The 21,133-nt window shown below is 36.9% G+C and overlaps 2 pseudogenes; both read right to left on the minus strand.

Annotated features, from left to right (window-relative positions):
* Positions 1-10,547: 10,547 nt before the first annotated feature.
* Positions 10,548-14,937, minus strand: LOC149222275 (cytochrome P450 85A1 pseudogene; annotated as a pseudogene).
* Positions 14,938-15,420: 483 nt separating this feature from the next.
* Positions 15,421-16,275, minus strand: LOC149222276 (cytochrome P450 85A1 pseudogene; annotated as a pseudogene).
* Between the last annotated feature and the right edge of the window lie 4,858 nt (positions 16,276-21,133).

Raw genomic sequence — 21,133 nt, forward strand, 5'->3', positions numbered from 1 at the left:
CTTGCAAGATTTGATCAACTGCTCATCACATGTTAATATTAAATCAACAACATATAAAAAAATGATAAGTAATTTACCTTATATCAAAATATGATAGAGCTTTTCATCCCCTTCACTTTTTGTGAAGCCCAAACTACTGAGATAAATGTCAATCCTAGTGTACCAAGATCAGGGTGCATGTTTGAGACCATACAACGCTCGCTTGAGTCTGCACACATGAGACTCCCAATAAAATTTCTCAAAACCTTTTGGTCACTCGATGTAAACCTCCTCCTCAATAACACCATTGATAAATGTTTTTTTACATCCATATGGTGGATCTTCCACGTCCCCATCTGCATAGCCAATGCAAGAAATGATCTAATGGATGAATACCTTGCTATGGGAGAAAATGTTTCCTTATAGACAATTCCCTCAACTTGAGAGAATCCTTTGGCCACAAATTTAACCTTATACTTCTATATGCTTTCGTCTACTGCATGTTAACCTTGAAGATCCATCTCGAACCCACTGTTGATTTATCTACAGGTCTTGGGACCACTTCCCAAACATTATTCTTCATGATGGATTCATATTCTTCCACCATTCTATCAACGCAAACAAGTTTCTCTACTACTTCCTCAAAGGAGGATGGCTCTTTCTCTATAAGCTTATTCATTAGAGCCATGTACCCAATGTACCTCTCAGGTGACCTCCTTTATCTTTGAAAATTTGAAGGAGCTCCCACATTCTCCCTCACATCGCACACTATTCTATCATATTCCTTGTTTCCTTTTCTCCCTTGTCTGGATGGTTCTCCTTGAGAGGATGTCTCCTCTCTTTTCTCCTCTATTTTTGGTTGCTGCACAACTTCCTGAGGCTCCTCCTTTGGAGCTAAAAGCTCCTCCTCTGGTGGGATCTAAAGCTCCATCTCAAGAGAGAACTGCATCACTTTCTCCTCATTAAACTTTACATCTATTCACACAACTGTTATTTTGAGGGAAGGTAAGTACACACAGTAATTGTGTGGAGTTCCAGTGTAACCCACAAAAACTTCCAACTTTGTTATCAGCTCAAGCTTATTTCTCAAATATTTGGAGACATGGTAGTAAACAGAAGCTAAAAAATCATGAAGTCTATTGTCATCAAGCACTACCTCTGTGCAATCCTTCCATGCAATAAAATTTGAGTTTCCTTCCAAGGTATACTCTAAATCTGAAGAGATCCTGCTACACAGAAGCTGCAAATTCAAACCTCCTAAGGAACAAATTGGAAATTCCTACTCTAATGTGACTCTTGCTCTAATACCATGTAGAAATTTAGTGGTAGAATTGCAACTTCTCAAGAGACACAATTCTACTCTAATGATCTGTGGAATTGAATTCACATTATTTTTTCTAGGGGAACCCAACTAGGAAAAACCCCTCAAGCCTCTTTTCATTAATCATATGAATAGAGACGTATTACAATTTCTAGCTCAGTCTGAGCTCAACTTGCAAGTGAATAACCTATCTCTCTACTGAATGAGAAACTATTACCAAGACTTAGTCAATTTCTCCCTGTGCTTGAGCCCTTATTTCCTTTCACAATTCCTATAGAATTATCCCCTATTTTTTAGGATTTTTCCTCCAATTGGTTTCACGATTCCCAAGGTTTGATCATATGCCTACATGCAACAATTGTACACTCAAACTAGTTTACAACTTCTTGTTACACTACCTTGGAATCTCCACCACAACTCGTAACTCAAATTATCTACATGCACTAGTTATTTTAGACTAATTGATCAGTTAACTAGATGATCATTGAGTTAGATTATTGTCCCACTACACAATTGACCTTCCATTATTTTTTCCAACTGTTAGAACTGGTTTAACTAAATTCAACTAGATATAATTGTCTAGGTTACTTAAATTTAGCAATCACACATGCTTAACTAAACTCCAAGTCCTCTAACTCAAATTTATTGAGCTAACTGAGTGACAAGATCCATGTCACTCAAGTTAATTGCATCCAAGTGTTTGCTGATGTGGAAATTTGAATTTTCTCAAATTGACTAACCAAAAATAAAATTGAGACTTTGTTTCTGCATTTTTTCAACAATGTCCTCATGAAGTTAGCCTGGATTAGGGCTATTCGGCCAAGAAGAAAGGCTATATATAGAGGTAGCTCGACTCATTTGAATCACACACTCAACAAGTTCGATCTACAAGACAGAGGCAGAAAAAGAAGAACCAAGTTGAGGTGAGAGAAGGAAGAAGTTGTAGAATTCAAGGATCACGTTTTTGGGCATATCTATCTCACACGTGCAAATTTACTAGACTATTTTTGAGGCCAAAATTTATAAATCTACTACAACTATGAAATTCTATAGTTGGGGGCTGAAATTCTAGATTGAAGTTGTAACTGAGAAGCTGACACTTGGAGACTCTGGGAGGGATAATCTATTGTAAGGAAGGGCTGAATTGGTGATTGGGTGAGGTATTTTTCTAGGCCTAAAATGTCTTGGATTGTATCATCTTGATTTGAATCTACTAGTGGAAGAGTTGGACTAGGTTTTCCCCTTGGAGGAGTTTTTCCCTAACTAAGTGCCTATTGTTGAAAATTGGCAACAAGAAATTGCTAAAAATAGAAGTGCTAAAAATATCTTTGAATTAGTCACCGGAGATTCCACAGTAAGAACATTTTTTTGCCAACGTTTCAAATCCCAACCGGGATCCATCATCAGGACAACGCTAAAAATATCACTGCTAAAAATAGCAGTTTGGGCATCAGTGCTGGATTGGGTAGTAGGGAATGAAAAATGGAAGTGCTAAAAATAGAAGTTATATTTTTAGCAGTTCAAGTTGGATTCCTATTTTTAGACAGTCCCTAGTCTAAAATAGGAAATAAAATTCGAATTTGGTCTTACCAGCAGTTTGAATATTAATTAATTAATTCTCCATGAGTTAATTAGTTAAGGAAAATCAAACATGAAGTCTTTGTGAGAACATGCAATAATTTCTCCACTGATTGAGGAATGTGTCCTTGATTTGCTCCACTGATTGAGGAATTAAGGATGAGTTCTATATTGAGAGGGTCAGTGGACTTAGTTTAACTTAGTCAAGTTTAGTTAGATTAATTTAACAAGTTGTTAAATTAATGAGATTCAGTTTGTTGATGCTTACATGCATGTGACAATTGGTATTTTCAGATAACTGAGTATTCACTCATGGATAACTGATGCATGGCCGTTTAGACAGAGACCTAATTGAGATCAGATGAGGGACAATGTACTATCAGATGCTAGGGTATTCCTAGTGAATATTCCTTGCATGAGGAAGGAATCTTCTTCCTTCTATGACTGCGTAGTTGGACCTGAGGTGATAGCAGGTATGATTTGGGCCAATTCACACATGTTATGTAATTGGACCCCAAACAAAACTATGCAAGGAAATAAGGGCTTGGAGGAATTGTGCAACCTATATATACAGGCCTAGATAGTCCATGAACTACACCATCGGAGTATAGAGAGAGAAAAATAGATTTTGAGCTGATTCTTTTTGTATGTTGTTGAGGATTTCCACTTGATTGATAATACAGAGATGGGGTTTTAGGTTTATGCTTTCCCCAGGTTATATCTTCTATGTTATGGTTGATTACTTCTCATTCTCAGTTATATCTATTCATGCTTGATGTTTCTCATGTTAAATTAAGCTTCTGCTAAGTTTATGGTAGATGTAGATCTAGTATAATGCTTTAGTACATTGCATATATCAATTGGATCTGCAGGTGAAATTTCTACATGATATCAGTGGGCTAGATGAATTGTAGAGAAAATTCTACACCTATATCATGTGTCTCTTGTTCTTGTGGTATTGATATACATATAATTTGGTAATTAATTGATGAAATATAAAATAACAAATAAGTAAAAAATCCAACATAAATCACAAGTAATTATCAAGAAGGACAAATCAAACCCTAATTCTTGTAAGCATTGATTTCTCAACATGGTATCATAGCTAAGTGAAAGAAGGACTAGTTTAAGATCACTTTTTTGGCTATCAATTGAAGGAAGTAAAATAATTCTTGGAAGAAAATGTCACTCCATAAATGTCAAGTTAATTGAAAATGGGACTCAATATCATAAAAAATGTAGGAAGTTGGATTGAAAGGATCATCTACAATCTATCTAGGAAATTCAAGTGTGAAGGATTCTTGGCTGCACTTATAGGTACACTTGACGATGAGAATGCATGGATCAATGATAGTTGATCCTATATACATATGACAAGAGAAAGTGGACAACTTCATACTCTATCAAAATAATCATCATCACATGCAATGGATCTAGGAGATAACAACAACTATGTAGTCAAGGGCCTTGGATATACATCATTAAAGCTGGAAAATGGAGCAAAGGTACACCTCAACGACATCCTCTATTTCTTAGGTTTGAAAAAGAATTTACTTTCCATTTCTTGTTTAGAAGATAAAGGAGATAGGGTTTCTTTTATAGATGGTAAAGTTTTGGTTTAGGGAAATGATTGAAGAATTGAAAAGGAAAAGGTTGTTGTAGTTCGTGAAGGAAGACTATATAGATTTATAACACCATCTCCTCAAACCCTAGTTTACATGGAGATCAATCCTATCGAACTTTGGCATAGAAGATATGGGAATATTCATTAAAAGATAATGCCCTCTCTTAGTTAAATGGTAAATGACATCCCCAACATTAAGGAATGTCATGAAGGAGTATGCAATGGATTTGCTTTGGAAAGGAACACTAGGAAACATTTTACAAGTAGTGATTTGATTTGGAAAATAATGTTATGAAACCAGCTCACAAAAATATATAAAAGAGAGATAAACGCCTTAGAATTCATCTTCTTCAATGGGGAAACCTCCTTTACACTACACAAATGAAAAATTCTTGGATGATACAAATGACAAGACCTCATTTCTATATATAGGAGTCTAAGGGGTCATAATATAATCAGAGACGACATAACAATAATAATGTAAGGGAACAATAATAACAATAGTGGGCTTCTATGGGGCACAATAATAACAATATGGGGACTACATGGTCACACCAATATAATAAGGGGGTTGTACTAATAACAATAAGGGGTTACATTAGTAGTATAGGGACCTAACATACCCCTCTCCTTCAAAAAGTGTTGACCTCGACGCTTGAGTAGTTCTTGATGCTTCTGTATAAAATTCTTGTCCTCCCATGTGGAATCTTCAGTGGGTAAGTTCTTCCACTTGATGAGATACTTTGAAATTGATTGATTTCGTAGCTGTTGGATTCTTGTTTCTGTGACTGCTCTAGGTTCCAATATGATTTTTCCTTCCTCGTCAAGTTCTGCAATATTGTTTGAACTGGGATCTTCTGTAACTTTTGAATGAGTGGCCTCACTTCTTTGTCCTTCTTCTATTCATCCCTTGCTTTGTTTATCAAATTTGGTTGGATAATAGAAATAGCACAAAACAATGTTTCCACATCCTCATCCTTTCTTGAGAGAGCATCTGCAACAACATTTTGCTTCCCTTTTTTGTAGATGATTTCAAAGACATAACCCAACATATTTGTGACCCATTTTTTCTATTCTTCTAAAGATAATCTTTGTTCTAAAAAGTATTTTAGACTATCATGATCCATTTTTACCTTGAAGTGTATTCCCATTAAGTATGGTCACCATTTCTTAAGTGCATGTAGTATTGCCAACATTTCCCTGCTCATAAATAGCTTCCTTGAGATGTAACCGTAAAAATACCCAATCGTATACATCAAAACTTCTTTCACTACGATGTTGATCTCCCTGTTTTTTCATTCGATTCTACACCAAAGTGAAATTATCCTTTAAAATTTGGAGAACTTGTTATTGATGCTCGATGTGATCTTTCACTGCTTGAATCTTTTTATTCTGGATATGTCCTTCTATCTTGAGAGTTTGAGGAGTGGTAATTTATTCCAATGCATTACAAGATATGGCCGGATTCATTTCTTGATGCTCGATGTGATATTTCACTTCTTGAACATTTTCTTCGTCATATGTCCTCCTATCTTGATAGTTTGAGGAGTGGTAATTCCGGCCAATGCATTACAAGATATGGTCGGATTCATTTCTTCTTTCTCGATGTGATCTTTCAATTCTTGAACCTTTTTATTCTTGATATGTCCTTCTATCTTGAGAGTTTGAGGAGCGTTAATTCTTTCCAATGCTTTACAAGATATGGTTAGATTCATTTCTTATTTCTCTAGGGTTGGTTCCTGGTGTATATCCTCTTCTTTTGATGTTTCTTGATCCTTTTCTTCCTCCTTTTTACAATCAATGTAAAATAATTTCTTCTCAGCACACTTACGACATTTAATGTATTTGTTATCACAATTATAACAAGACCCTTTAGCTCTTTTTTCTTCCAATTGTTGTGGTGTCAACCTTGTAGGTTGTGGAAGGCTAGGAGAAACAACAATTACATATTTATAGTTATGAGGGGTAGAATTCCTTGTTTCCATAATTTTTCTAACCACTTTTCTTGCCAACTTGGATGCCCTCTCCAATGAATCAGGTTCCCAAAGACGAACCTCATGTTGAATGTTATCCTTTAAAGTCCGTATGGAGACATCAATCCTCTGCTTCTCTGGAATATCATTTTCCCTTATATTCAATTTTTGAAAGTCGTCAACGTGCTCTTTCATTGAACACTTTTGTTTGAGATTTATCAATTGGCTAAAGAAGGTGTTTCTTTGTGTATCCTCGTAATGTGCTATCATTTCCTTCATGAAAATTGACCATGTAACATTACGAGAACAAAGCCCTTTATACCATAAAAATTGATCCAGTTCTAAATATGAAGATGCAATACGTACCTTATTGTAATAGTTACACTTCATGTAGATCAAAATATTGCTCCATCTGTAGTATCCAATTTAACGGATCCTTGCCATTAAACTTCCTCATATCACCTTTTCTTGATTTTATGAGCTGGATCTTGAAATGATTGTAACTCTATACTTTCAGATCTCCAAGTTCTAAAATTGTGGCCTATAGTAGCCCTTTGAGTCCTCTTTCTAATGTCACAAGTATAATCAATATTGGATTCTGCAAGGAAGAGTTATGTCAAATCTCCCACGATGACTTGATTATAGACTAGTTCCGTAGAGTGAACTTGTACAAAGTTCCACGTGTCACTGTATCAACCTTAGGACCTAAAATCGATACATGGAAAAATTCAGTTCGTCCTACTGTAACTTTTGATGAAATTTCAATCTGATGCTCGCAGAGAAAGTTATGGTGATTTTCTCAAGGTCACCTATTTGGAATGTAATTCGAGAGTCTGCCAAAACCCTAATTTCCTCAGATCATATCTCCTAATATATAGTGAGAAAAGATTTGAAATTCAGATCTGAGGTTTTGAATGATTTCCTCTCAAATGGGTTTTGTTTATAGCTTTGAAAACTTTGTAGTTAAAACATTATAGCGAAGCTTCCACGATGACCTGTTTGAGATGGAATTCTAGAGCTTGAAAAAACCTTAATTCCTTAGATCATATCTCCGAAAATATAGCGAGACAAGATCTAAAATTTGAACCCAAGGTTTAGAACAATTTCTTCTCAACTGGGTCTTTGTTTTAGCTTCTGAAACATCGTAGAAAAAAATTTATAGCGAACATTCCATGATGACCTATTTGGAGCAGCAAAACCCTAGAATCCAAAGCTCTGATACCAAATGTTATGAAACCAACTCACAAAAAAAAAAAAAAGAGAGATAAACGCCTTATAATTTAGCCTCTTCGATGGGGCAACCTCCTTTACATTACAGAAATGAAAAATTCTTGGATGATACAAATGACAAGACCTCCTTTATATATATAGGAGTCTAAGGGGTGATGATATAAGCAGAGCCGACATAACAATAATAATGTATTGGCACAATAATAACAATAGTGGGCTTCTATGGGGCACAATAATAACAATATGGGGACTACATGGGCACACCAATATAATAAGGGGGTTGTACTAATAACAATAAGGGGTTACACTAGTAGTATAGGGACCTAACAAAGAACACTAGGAGACCTCATTCACTCTAATTTTTATGGGCCCGTGTCTAATAAATCTCTTGGAGGCCATCTTTATTATGTGACCTCCATTGATGATCACTCTAGAATGACATGGATCTATCTTCTCAAGAAAAAGGACAAAATAATTGAAAAGGTCAAGCAATTTAGATATGAATTTCATACTGTTATCTCAAAATCAGACCCTGATAGGGTGCTGGTCAGGTTGACTCTAAGTAACTATTTCAAACCAACTTTTGGCTGAGGCTTAGCCTCCTCAACCTGAGAGGGCTCTCTCAAAGGTTAATGATTTTGATAAAGATTAAGATGGCTAACTCTTATAGAACAAATGTGACAAATATGAATGCTGGAAACACATTAAACAACTATCCATTGGGCTTATGGAGTCAAAAACACCTCAATATAACAGTGAACTCAACCTTACATAGAAGTCAAGGCACTCAGCATTTAGACATTCAGAACATAACTCATATGGGACCATAATTTATAAATGCATACAGGAAATCAGAGCACATTCAGTGAATTCTGAGTGATTATACATCTATACCACTGTAAAAATTATGGAAAGGACAAGATCACACATTCTGAACATAAGAAATCCCTCATGAATCCTGAGAAGTAAAGTCAAAATCATATTACTGAAAATGAGTCTTTACATAAGCCAAATACAAGCTGTATCATAAAATTTTCCAACCCTGATTACCTTTCATTTTCTTCTATATATAGCCTTCTTCTACCTGACTGAGATTCCTCCTCAAGCATGAGGGGAAGTCGAAGTCTACTTCTAATGACACCTATTAACCCTTTAAATAACTAATAAATACAACTGACTACTAATTGACAACTTTAGAAACCTAAAACAATTAGGATTCTAATTCTACATCATGCTGAACATAGCATTTATTACGATCAAGATTTATTCCCTGACAAGTGGTCTCTTTTAGTTTGGCTGTGATAGGTGTCTGTAGCTGCTTGCTGGCCTTTAATGTCGTATCCTTTTACCTCTGCTGAGAAACAGGAAACTGCCCCGGTACTATGCTTTTGGTTTCCTTAAAATATTCGAATCCAAAGAAGCATGTCCTTTATCCTTTAATTACCCAAATTGGAGCAGACTACCACGTCCTTGATGTGTTGTAAACCTTTCCAAAAGATTTGTTGCTTTGTCAATCATAATTGATCAACTCAATTGTAACATGCAGCTACAGTAGTTTCGTAGCGCGCTACGAAACTGCTGTGTAATTTCAAAAACACAATCTTCCTTTCATAGCTAAATGATCGCCACTGTTCATGGCTTAAGCACCTTACTCCCTTGATCATTATTCATCTTCATTTCTGGGATCCAATAATCAAAGATGTATGGTCTTTTTTTTTGTCATCCCTGCAAACTCATTCATAACCATTCATGCCAGTCCAGTTTCTTGAAGAGTTAGAAAAATTCAAACCAAAGCCAATATATTCTGCAAGGGGCATTTTCCTATCCATCTGAATGCAATGACAATAGGCTTTTAACTGACAGTCATCCTTGGCATGAGACCATTCACTCTCAAACTGGAAACCTTTCTTCTATTATATACCTGTGTGCTTAGCTTCTTATGATTGGCACTTTTTTCAAAAGCCACAGGATTAGTGGTGTTAATGATGAACTTGGAACAACACTGATTTTTACGCGGGCACCGTGTTTGGTTTTTGGATATTGATATTAAGACATTATCAACCTTCTCAATTCCATATTGGCAAATATGGTTATCTTTTGAGCTTGACAATCCATTCCATTTAACATGTTGAAACATGTCTACCTTTTGTCCACTGTATTCTTTTCCATTTAATGACTGCAAATTGGACTCCAAAGAAAACATCTGGTCATAAACTAGTATTTTATCTGAAAATTTTCTTGCAACATTGAGCTTTTCCATTGAATCATTTGGAGAAACGTATTGAAATGCTCCATCAATCCGCTTTAAATATTTGTCATTTCCCATTGGAGTGTGACAATCAGATGGTGACAGAAGCTGCTAACTTGATAAAGAATCTTTCAGTGTGCCATCTTTCACTTTGCAGACTCTTTTTCGGGCTTTGTATCTCTCACAGTGCTGCCAACGGAAAGGCCTACAGCGTTTTTGGATTGACCTCCATGTTTAGCAACATCATAGCTCGAAGACTGCAATGCTTCTATAGAAATGTTTTCTAAATTTGAACAGTTTTACATGACAGGTTCTTCTCCTTCACATCTGGGGTGGAAAACTGGGTCATATGTCAAGTCAGACTCTAAACTGGGCAAAAAATAACGCTGAGATTTATTACTTAAATGGCTACAGCTTCTGGGCCAATTAACTGATCCTCTTCCTGAATGTTCTTTTAAAGGTCTATAAGATACATTCATCTCTGCAATTACATGTCCGATATGTTGGTAACAACCTCTTGAGAATAATACGCATGCATAACAAGGCTGTGAGTATCAACAAAATCCTTTGAATACCTGCCACACACAATGCAACTTAGAGAACCAGACTTCCCCTGCTTCTGGTATTTTTTCCTCCGTTCTGAATTGCTAGGTGTTCTTCTCTAAACTCTCGGAGAGCCTCGGGACTGTCATGGAGATACTTGACAGCCATCATGGTTGTGGTGGAAACTGTTTCGTAGCCAGCATTGATAATAGATATTAGTAAATCGAAGATCTGTTCATTTGTGAGCTTGCAATTAGCAGATGCGCCATCTGCTTCTTCTTCTTTGTCATTGAGAAGCATTGCAATCATATCATTATAAGTGTCCATGGAAGCCCTCCTTTCCTTGAGCACTTCTCTCAACATTCTCAGGATATTTTCCCTTGCCTGGAAACCACGTTTGTAGCTGGTACCAGGAAGATTTATAGGCATGGAAATGGTTCCTTCCACGAGTTTACAGAATTCTGACAAAAATGCTTCTGCCTTCGGACCAGACTTGATACTCAGTACCCGCTGTAAAGACAAAAGCAAAACCATCTCTTTAGTTTTGTCCTGCAGATTGATTACGCGGTCATTCCAATGTTGCAGATGTATGTCCATGAACTCGTTGATACCACAAAGCAGGTGGCCTTTGATCATGGAGGGATTGATCAATGCGAGCATGGCTCCTCTCATGGTTTTATGAAGATCGCTTTGAACAGCAGCAATGTTCCATTTTCCCAATAAGTCAAGCATAGACTGCGGGTATCCAGGAATTAGTCCTCGGCCTTCATTCAATAAGATATATCTGTTGAGAGCTGGATCCGTTGATATCACCGTCGGGCATCCTAGAATGTGAGTCTTGAACAAATCTCGATATCTGGCCTTTCTGTTTTTGATAAATTGTTGACCATATCTGAGAACATTCATGCTATGTGTTGTCAGGATAACTGCTGTTATTCAATTTGCGTTATAATCATGGGCAATGACATATGGCACACAGAGTGCTGTCAAAAGCTTCATGAATATTGATAACAGAATTTGGCGAAGCACCCATAATCCACGTAAGCAAGAAAACCCATCTGCTTTGACCTGCTCGAACTTTATTCGTCAGCTGTCATATGTAAGGAGTGCCATTTGACCCAGCAATATCAATTTTGTCCATATCTTGAGAAAGATAAGCCTAAAAGCCTAATCCTGATAGAGAAGAAAAACGTGACTTTCATCCGCAGGAACCTGCAAAGGGACTAACACCAAACCTTTATAACAAAAAAAAATTGATGTTCAGAATTTAAAATATTTTCCTTGAGTGATAACAGGTGGCTCCACTTGGGATAGTGTGCTCCTGCGGTACACTAAGAACATGCAGGTCCAGTGCTTTATCTTTTTTATTACAAACGGAAATTTGCTTGACAAACATCCCTTTCCAGCGTCTTGGGCCTTCACCTCGGGCTTAAGCTTGATGATCACTGTAGGAGAAAGAAATCTACATCTACTGAAAAAGTTCTCAGTCAACCTTGAGCTTATTTGCATTTTCCTACCTACCTACCCTATCAACTCAAACTTCTTTCAGCTCAATCAATGTGAAATTTCCAATGTAGCCAATCATTTGTCTTATCTGATATTTGAGTTTTTTGACTGCATCGGAGTTCAGAGCCATAATGATATTGTGATGACCAGTGCCACTGGAATTGCCTCTGATCTTCATAGAAAAACTGAAACACTGGAAAGTAAAACTCTTCCATATATTTGGCTATAGGATCCCAGAATACATGATCAGCTTGATTATTCTTGTAACTTTCTGGTTGTTCAAACTGATCTTCAACAACAGTGTACAGTTCCTCAGTCGTGAAAGAGAAAGGAAGCAACACTCTCTCCTTGTGTTCTGCCATAGAAAGCTTCTGAAAATAATGATCATGATTATGAAAACTATATGCCTGAATTTGACCTTCTAAACCTTCAATGTCTTTCTCAATGTCCTCAGCAACTTCATCCAAAAATTTCATCTTATCCTCTGCCTTACACTCAAATGATTTTAGATACGAGGACAAGGACAAAGAAAAATTTTCATCTGTTTCTCCATTACTATGATCATTATTCCATTGTTTGAAACCTTGAATTGAAGGAGATTTTGCCACCAACTCTGATCTATCTATCCATTCCTCCAAAAACATAAACCAAAAGTCTTCAAATGACTTAATGGATTTGGCAGGAAAGCTTTCAATCCACTGTTTGCATTTCCCTTGAAATGAATCATAGAACAACATAATGCAAACATCTTCATTTTTAACTCTAAGAAGCTCGATAAAATCACAGAACTCAGATAGATGCTTCAAAGTTAAACTCAAATCTTCTCCGTTGAATTTTGGACCATTCCTTAGAAAATATGCATCCTTGGGAAAATGATTTGGGAAACCATGAATTCCTGAAAAATTTATGCATGCATACCTTGAAATAAGAATGGTAGCATTTGTGTCCTTCATAAATCCAGTGGAATCACCATGAATCTATGAATTTCGAATTCTTCAACAATGGAGTCGCCAAGGTAGATTGCAGCCTCGAAAATCTTCTGAGCTCCTGCTACCTTCAGAAGTTCAGCTTCATGATTTCGGGAAAGAATAATCTTCAGACTCCCAGCAGACGCACCAAAATGTTATCTCAAAATCAGACCCTGATAGGCTGCTGGTCAGGTTGACTCTAAGTAACTATTTCAAACCAACTTTTGGCTGAGGCTTAGCCTCCTCAACCTGAGAGGGCTCTCTCAAAGGTTAATGATTTTGATAAAGATTAAGATGGCTAACTCTTATAGAACAAATGTGACAAATATGAATGCTGGAAACACATTAAACAACTATCCATTGGGCTTATGGAGTCAACAACACCTCAATATAACAGTGAACTCAACCTTACATAGAAGTCAGGGCACTCAGCATTTAGACATTCAGAACATAACTCATATGGGACCACAATTTATAAATGCATACAGGAAATAAGAGCACATTCAGTGAATTCTGAGTGATTATACATCTATACCACTGTAAAAATTATGGAAAGGACAAGATCACACATTCTGAACATAAGAAATCCCTCATGAATCCTGAGAAGTAAAGTCAAAATTATATTACTGAAAATGAGTCTTTACATAAGCCAAATACAAGTTGTATCATAAAATTTTCCAACCCTGATTACCTTTCATTTTCTTCTATATATAGCCTTCCTCTACCTGACTGAGATTCCTCCTCAAGCATGAGGGGAAGTCGAAGTCTACTTCTAATGAAACCTATTAACCCTTTAACTAACTAATAAATACAACTGACTACTAATTGACAGCTTTAGAAACCTAAAACAATTAGGATTCTAATTCTACATCATGCTGAACATAGCATTTATTACGATCAAGATTTATTCCCTGACAAGTGGTATCTTTTAGTTTGGCTATGATAGGTGTCTGTAGCTGCTTGCTGGCCTTTAATGTCGTATCCTTTTACCTCTGCTGAGAAACAGGAAACTACCCCGGTACTATGCTTTTGGTTTCCTTAAAATATTCGAATCCAAAGAAGCATGTCCTTTATCCTTTAATTACCCAAATTGGAGCAGACTGCCACGTCCTTGATGTGCTGTAAGCCTTTCCAAAAGATTTGCTGCTTTGTCAATCATAATTGATCAACTCAATTGTAACATGCAGCTACAGCAGTTTCGTAGCGCGCTACGAAACTGCTGTGTAATTTCAAAAACACAGTCTTCCTTTCATAGCTAAATGATCGCCACTGTTCATGGCTTAAGCACCTTACTCCCTTGATCATTATTCATCTTCATTTCTGGGATCCAATAATCAGATATGTATGGTCCTTTTTTTTGTCATCCCTGCAAACTCATTCATAACCATTCATGCCAGTCCAGTTTCTTGAAGAGTTAGACAAATTCAAACCAAAGCCAATATATTCTACAAGGGGCATTTTCCTATCCATCTGAATGCAATGACAATAGGCTTTTAACTGACAGTCATCCTTGGCATGAGACCATTCACTCTCAAACTGGAAACCTTTCTTCTATTATATACCTGTGTGCTTTCCTTCTTATGATTGGCACTTTTTTCAAAAGCCACAGGATTAGTGGTGTTAATGATGAACTTGGAACAGCACTGATTTTTACACGGGCACCGTGTTTGGTTTTTGGATATTGATATTAAGACATTATCAACCTTCTCAATTCCATATTGGAAAATATGGTTATCTTTTGAGCTTGACAATCCATTCCATTTAACATGTTGAAACATGTCTACCTTTTGTCCACTGTCTTCTTTTCCATTTAATGACTGCAAATTGGACTCCAAAGAAAACATCTGGTCATAAACTAGTATTTTATCTGAAAATTTTCTTGCAACATTGAGATTTTCCATTGAATCATTTGGAGAAACGTATTGAAATGCTCCATCAATCCGCTTTAAATATTTGTCATTTCCCATTGGAGTGTGACAATCAGATGGTGACAGAAGCTGCTGACTTGATAAAAAATCTTTCAGTGTGCCATCTTTCACTTTGCAGACTCTTTTTCGGGCTTTGTATATCTCACAGCGCTGCCAATGGAAAGGCCTACATCATAGCTCGAAGACTGCAATGCTTCTATAGAAATGTTTTCTAAATTTGAACAGTTTTGCATGACATATTTTTCTCCTTCACATCCTGGGTGGAAAACTGGGTCATATGTCAAGTCAGACTCTAAACTGGGCAAAAGATAACGCTGAGATTTATTACTTAAATGGCTACAGCTTCTGGGCAAATTAACTGATCCCCTTCCTGAATGTTCTTTTAAAGGTCTATAAGATGCATTCATCTCTGCAATTACATGTCCGATATGTTGGTAATAGCCTCTTGAGAATAATACGCATGCATAACAAGGCTGTGAGTATCAACAAAATCCTTTGAATACCTGCCACACACAATGAAACTTAGAGAACCAGACTTCCCCTACTTCTGGTATTTTTTCCTCCGTTCTGAATTGCTAGGTGTTCTTCTCTAAACTCTCGGAGAGCCTCGGGACTGTCATGGAGATACTTGACAGCCATCATGGCTGTGGTGGAAACTGTTTCGTAGACAGCATTGATAATAGATATTAGTAAATCGAAGATCTGTTCATCTGTGAGCTTGCAATTAGCAGATGCGCCATCTGCTTCTTCTTCTTTGTCATTGAGAAGCATTGCAATCATATCATTATAAGTGTCCATGGAAGCCCTCCTTTCCTTGAGCACTTCTCTCAACATTCTCAGGATATTTTCCCTTGCCTGGAAACCACGTTTGTAGTTGGTACCAGGAAGATTTATAGGCATGGAAATGGTTCCTTCCACGAGTTTACAGAATTTTGACAAAAATTCTTCTGCCTTCGGACCAGACTTGATACTCATTACCCGCTGTAAAGACAAAAGCAAAACCATCTCTTTAGTTTTGTCCTGCAGATTGATTACGCGGTCATTCCAATGTTGCAGATGTATGTCCATGAAGTCGTTGATATCAGAAAGCAGGTGGCGTTTGATCATGGAGGGATTGATCAATGTGAGCATGGCTCCTCTCATGGTTTTATGAAGATCGCTTTGAACAGCAGCAATGTTCCATTTTCCCAATAAGTCAAGCATAGACTTCGGGTATCCAGGAATTAGTCCTCGGCATTCATTCAATAAGATATATCTGTTGAGAGCTGGATCCGTCGATATCACCATCGGGCATCCTAGAATGTGAGTCTTGAACAAATCTCGATATCTGGCCTTTCTGTTTTTGATAAATTGTTGACCATATCTGAGAACATTCATGCTATGTGTTGTCAGGATAACTGTTGTTATTCAATTTGCGTTATAATCATGGGCAATGACATATGGCACACAGAGTGCTATCAAAATCTTCATGAATATTGATAACAGAATTTGGCGAAGCACCCATAATCCACGTAAGCAAGAAAACCCATCTGCTTTGACCTGCTCGAACTTTATTCGTCAGCTGTCATATGTAAGGAGTGCCATTTGACCCAGAAATATCAATTTTGTCCATATCTTGAGAAAGATAAGCCTAAAAGCCTAATCCTGATAGAGAAGAAAAACGTGACTTTCATCCGCAGAAACCTACAAAGGGACTAACACCAAACCTTTATAACAAAAAAAATTGATGTTCAAAATTTAAAATATTTTCCTTGAGTGATAACACATACCTTAACTGAAAGAAAGATAAATACTTGAAGATACAAAAATGGAGGTGAATACACTTCAAAATAACTTATAGCATATTGTAAATAAGTAGGTATTAAGAGGGATCTCATTTTTCCCTACAACCCCGAATAAAATGGAGTAGCAGAATGAAGGAATAAAACTATTGAAGAATGCATAAGGACTATGAAATTTGATCAATATCTGTCAAATTTTCTATGGGGAGAAGCAGCCATGACAACATTATACATACAAAATATAAGTTCTCATAGAATCCTTGATAATATGACACTGGAAGAAGCATTCATAGGGAAGAAGCCATGTGTAGAACATCTCTGAATCTTTGGGTGTCCTGCATACATTCATGTTCCTAAAGAAAAGTGAGAGAAGTTGAACTCTAAAAGTATAAAAGGTGTATTCATTGATTATAACCTTTCATCAAAGGCTTATAGAATCTACATCAAATAAGGAAGATAAATTGAAGTTAGCAGGGATGTTATATTTTTTGAAAACTATGCCTACAAAATATCCAAGAATATACGAGTCGAATCTAATGAAGAAGATGTACTTTTATTTGAATAAGAAGAGAAACATGACAAGACACCTAAAAACCAAGAAGAAGAAGAAGAACCAAGTGAGCCTATTCAACCTATAATCATTCTCAAAAAATGGAAGAGGCCAAATTGGTTAAAAGCTACAGTTGAAGATGCCTAAGGAAATTGAGCAACTAAATGATATTTCAGAGAAAGAAAAATACTGAGAAGATACTCAGGATATGCATCATACATGATGAAGTTAAATAAAGAAGAACCAACTACCTCTGAAGAAGCCACTCATAAAGAAGAACGAAAGAAAGTGATGCAAGAAGAATATCAATATATCACAAAGAACGAGGTTTGGGAAATCATTCCTAAGCCTAGTGGAAAATTTGTTGTCACTTCCAAATGGATTTACAAAATCAAGCATGACATTGATGTAAGCATAGACAAATACAAATATAGATTCATTGCGAGGGGTTTCTCTTAAAAGGAAGGAACAAATTATGATGAAACCTTTGCTCCTACTACCACGTATACTACTATTATATCTTTGTTTTTCTCGTTGCTACTATGGGATGGAATATCCATCAAATGGATGTCAAAACAACATTTCTAAATGGAACCATTGATGAAGAAGTATATATTGAAAAATCATAAGGCTTTGAGATAAATAGCAGGGATACTCATGTTTGAAGACTATAGAAATTTCTATATGGCTTGAAGCAAGCTCCTAGGGCTTGGTATGAAAGAATGGATGCATATAATTTTAAGGTTCGGGCTAGTCAAAAGTCCTACTGATGCAAACCTCTACATAAAGATCATGAAGAATGAACCATTTATTATAATTTTATATGTGGATGATTTATTTATTACAGGTTTGGAGTGAAAAATTCTAGAATGCAAGAAAATGTTTGCAGTAGAATTTGAAATGAAAAACCTAGGACTCGTGCATCACTACTTGGGCTTATAAGTTTTGCAAAAACTGTTATCGGGAAAAATAGTGTCCATTGAGAGCTGCTAGTCCCACTAAGATGGGTAGCTATCTTAGAAACAAACAAACTAAAGTTACTTGTGTTTTCCTTTATGAGAGATAGATGAGAGAGAAGCAAAGAGTACCAACCTCAGTCTTTCGCTAGTCTCCTTACTTGCTTCCTCTCTCCTTTGATGGAGCTTTCACCACTCCTTTCTCACTTGTCCCACTTCAAAGAACACCTGCAGAATCAAAACAGCAAAATACCATCAAAGCATAGAGATCTATAACCATAAACAATGTAGGATCAGATGTACATTAACCATACAAATGCATATACAAATACAAGATTCATAGCTATACAAGCATATGGAGGAAAACTCAAATAGCTTTATTGATAGAAGTAGTAGAAGAGAGGATTACAACCAAGCTGTTTGATCCAGCATCATCCTCCAGCATAAAAGCCTCTTCACCTCATAAAAAGCAAGATCACCCAACAATACAATGTCTCAAAGAGAAACCAACAACACTTCCTTACAAATTACAAAATTCCAGCCTCTGGATCTCTAGGATGAGGGATCCATATATAGATGTTTGCAGGAGCGTGATTCATCTTCTGGGATTTTGATTAGTGTCATTTCACTGATAGTTCCTGGTTTCACTTGGAGATTTCATGATCTCTTACTCATCCTTGGGCGAATTCAGAGAGGCAAGTGTCATATGAGCAACTTCTAGAAGATTCTTTAATTTTCCACCTAGAAAACTACCTCTGCCATTTGTCTGCTCTCGCTCATTGCACCCTACAGAAGGGCTTTCTAGTATGCATCGCACCCCCTATGTGTAATAGATAATATGCATCGCACCCTCAGCATGGAGCAGTCTGTATGGTCCAATTTTGACCAGTTTTGAGCAGTTTTTCAGGGAGAACTTCTGGGAAATGATGTAATTAGCTAACCTTGTTCCTTTAGGGTATGAAACAAAACTTTTAGGGGTTTATAAGCCCTTGGTTTATGGACATATTTGATTGGGGTTGCAGTGCCCAAATATGTCTATAACAGTTGCCCCCTAAAGCATGAGGTCGTAAATCTTCTAATGTCGGGTGAAATGCTTTATCATGAGGTTCCGAGGTTTTTCGAACTGGAAGGTGACCTGTAATAAGATACAACACAATACATTATCTTCATAATATTTTCATGATATAGATGAGGTGGGCATTCCCATGCGCATCTTTATAAATTCATTTTCATGTACATAGGATAGACAACCGTCTGTGTTGCAGACTGATGATTTTGGTAGAGTCATCATCCCTTAGCTTAGATGATTATCTGTGCAGCAGTGATGTACATTTGATGTCTTTATTTTCTTGAATATATCATAGCTCGGATGGATGAAAATAGATCCGGGGTCTTCAAACTCATTCAATCTTTGCTCGAAGTACAAGTCGATCCATGTGAAAAGATGTTCTGATGTCGAACATGGAAAGACATTGCCTGATTACCAGCCAATGATGTAAGTTGTTAACAGGCACGAGAGGAATCACCGATAATGATGATGACCCTCAAGGTACTTCAGTTCAATTCACGTGGTGTGAATACATGAGTCGATGTTGAACACCACGCAAAACCTTTCAGTCGAAGGACATTGATGTAAACCTATCGCCGAAAGTGAGAAACTCACCATTGAGGCATGCAAGCTTCAAAGTACTGAAAGGGTTGTTCCTAAGTCAACTTCTTGGATAATGAGCTGATGTCGACAAAAAGTCACCCGTCGTAGGAGGGCCTTAATGAATCCAACATCTACGACACAGAATGGAGCAAATGATTTTGTGGAGGTGAAAATGATCTGATGATACAAGGTTCAGGGTGGCGATCATGGAAAATGGAGAGTGAAGTTATTGCAGCAGATGAAGCGTTGGCTGGGTTGGTGAATTCTCTGAGCAACTTATCTTGAACATACCGGCGACACTGAAATGGATTGGTAGCATTAACCCCAAAATGGATGGTACGGAGGACCAATGGTGATATAACCAGTGAATGGAATAACCCAACCCGACTCAATCATGGTGATGGAGTGAAAGTGTCATGTTCAAGAGTGACCTGCTACCAATGAAGTTATTCAAGTTTTCTTCCCTTTTTCCCTAGTCATTGCTAACAAGTACCTCTTTATTTTTGTCAAGCTTGAGGAGGATAACATATGCTTGTTCTATAATTTTCCCTTCGAGCAAACCTATCGCTATGTTTTAACAAGCCTAGAAACAGTGAAACTTGCTCTTGTCTGCATGGACACGTTTTTCGCTATTGTTTTAACGAGTTTAACGACAAAGATAACTCGGTCCTTTTCAATTTTAGAGAGACTAAAAAGAGATGGAAAAGGAAACTCCAATAGTCCTTTTCATAATATAATCCCTTATTCCTGAAAAAGTATAAAATAATATGAAAGGGATGACATTCCCATAGTTTTAACGAGCCGAACAAGACAAGCGCGCGATCTTTTGTGTAATGATCCCTCAGGTCCAAAAAGATTAAAATCTAGAGGAGGGATAGCACTTCCAATCGCTTTAACGAGTTGGAGAGGCCAATTTCTCAGCAATATTTTCATATTTTATGAGTCAGATGGAAAGAGCTTAAAGGAGACTCGTTTTTTGAGGAACGAGTGATGTTTTGGGATAGAAACTGGTACCAGGTAATGTTAGGAACTTTTCAATCACGACAATGTAGAGAAGGTGGCTAATAGGATCACTCATCCCAACTATTCCTCAAAAGGGTAAAAATTAAAATGGAGGCATACGATCGGCTAAAAAGGAGTGGAGGTGATGGCAAGAACACGACCAAGGTTCAAAAGCTGATAATTATGCAATCGCAAAGATAATTTACTGAAGGTGGGTTCATTTTTTAATGAGATTAAACTCTGGGGGAACATTTTCTCATTGCTAGGTTTATTTTTTAACGAGCTTGAACTTCGT

Source organism: Pinus tabuliformis, chromosome Q, assembly GCF_031772625.1.
Source record: "Pinus tabuliformis cultivar Carrire ecotype Pingquan chromosome Q, CPIR1, whole genome shotgun sequence".
NCBI lineage: Eukaryota > Viridiplantae > Streptophyta > Pinopsida > Pinales > Pinaceae > Pinus > Pinus tabuliformis.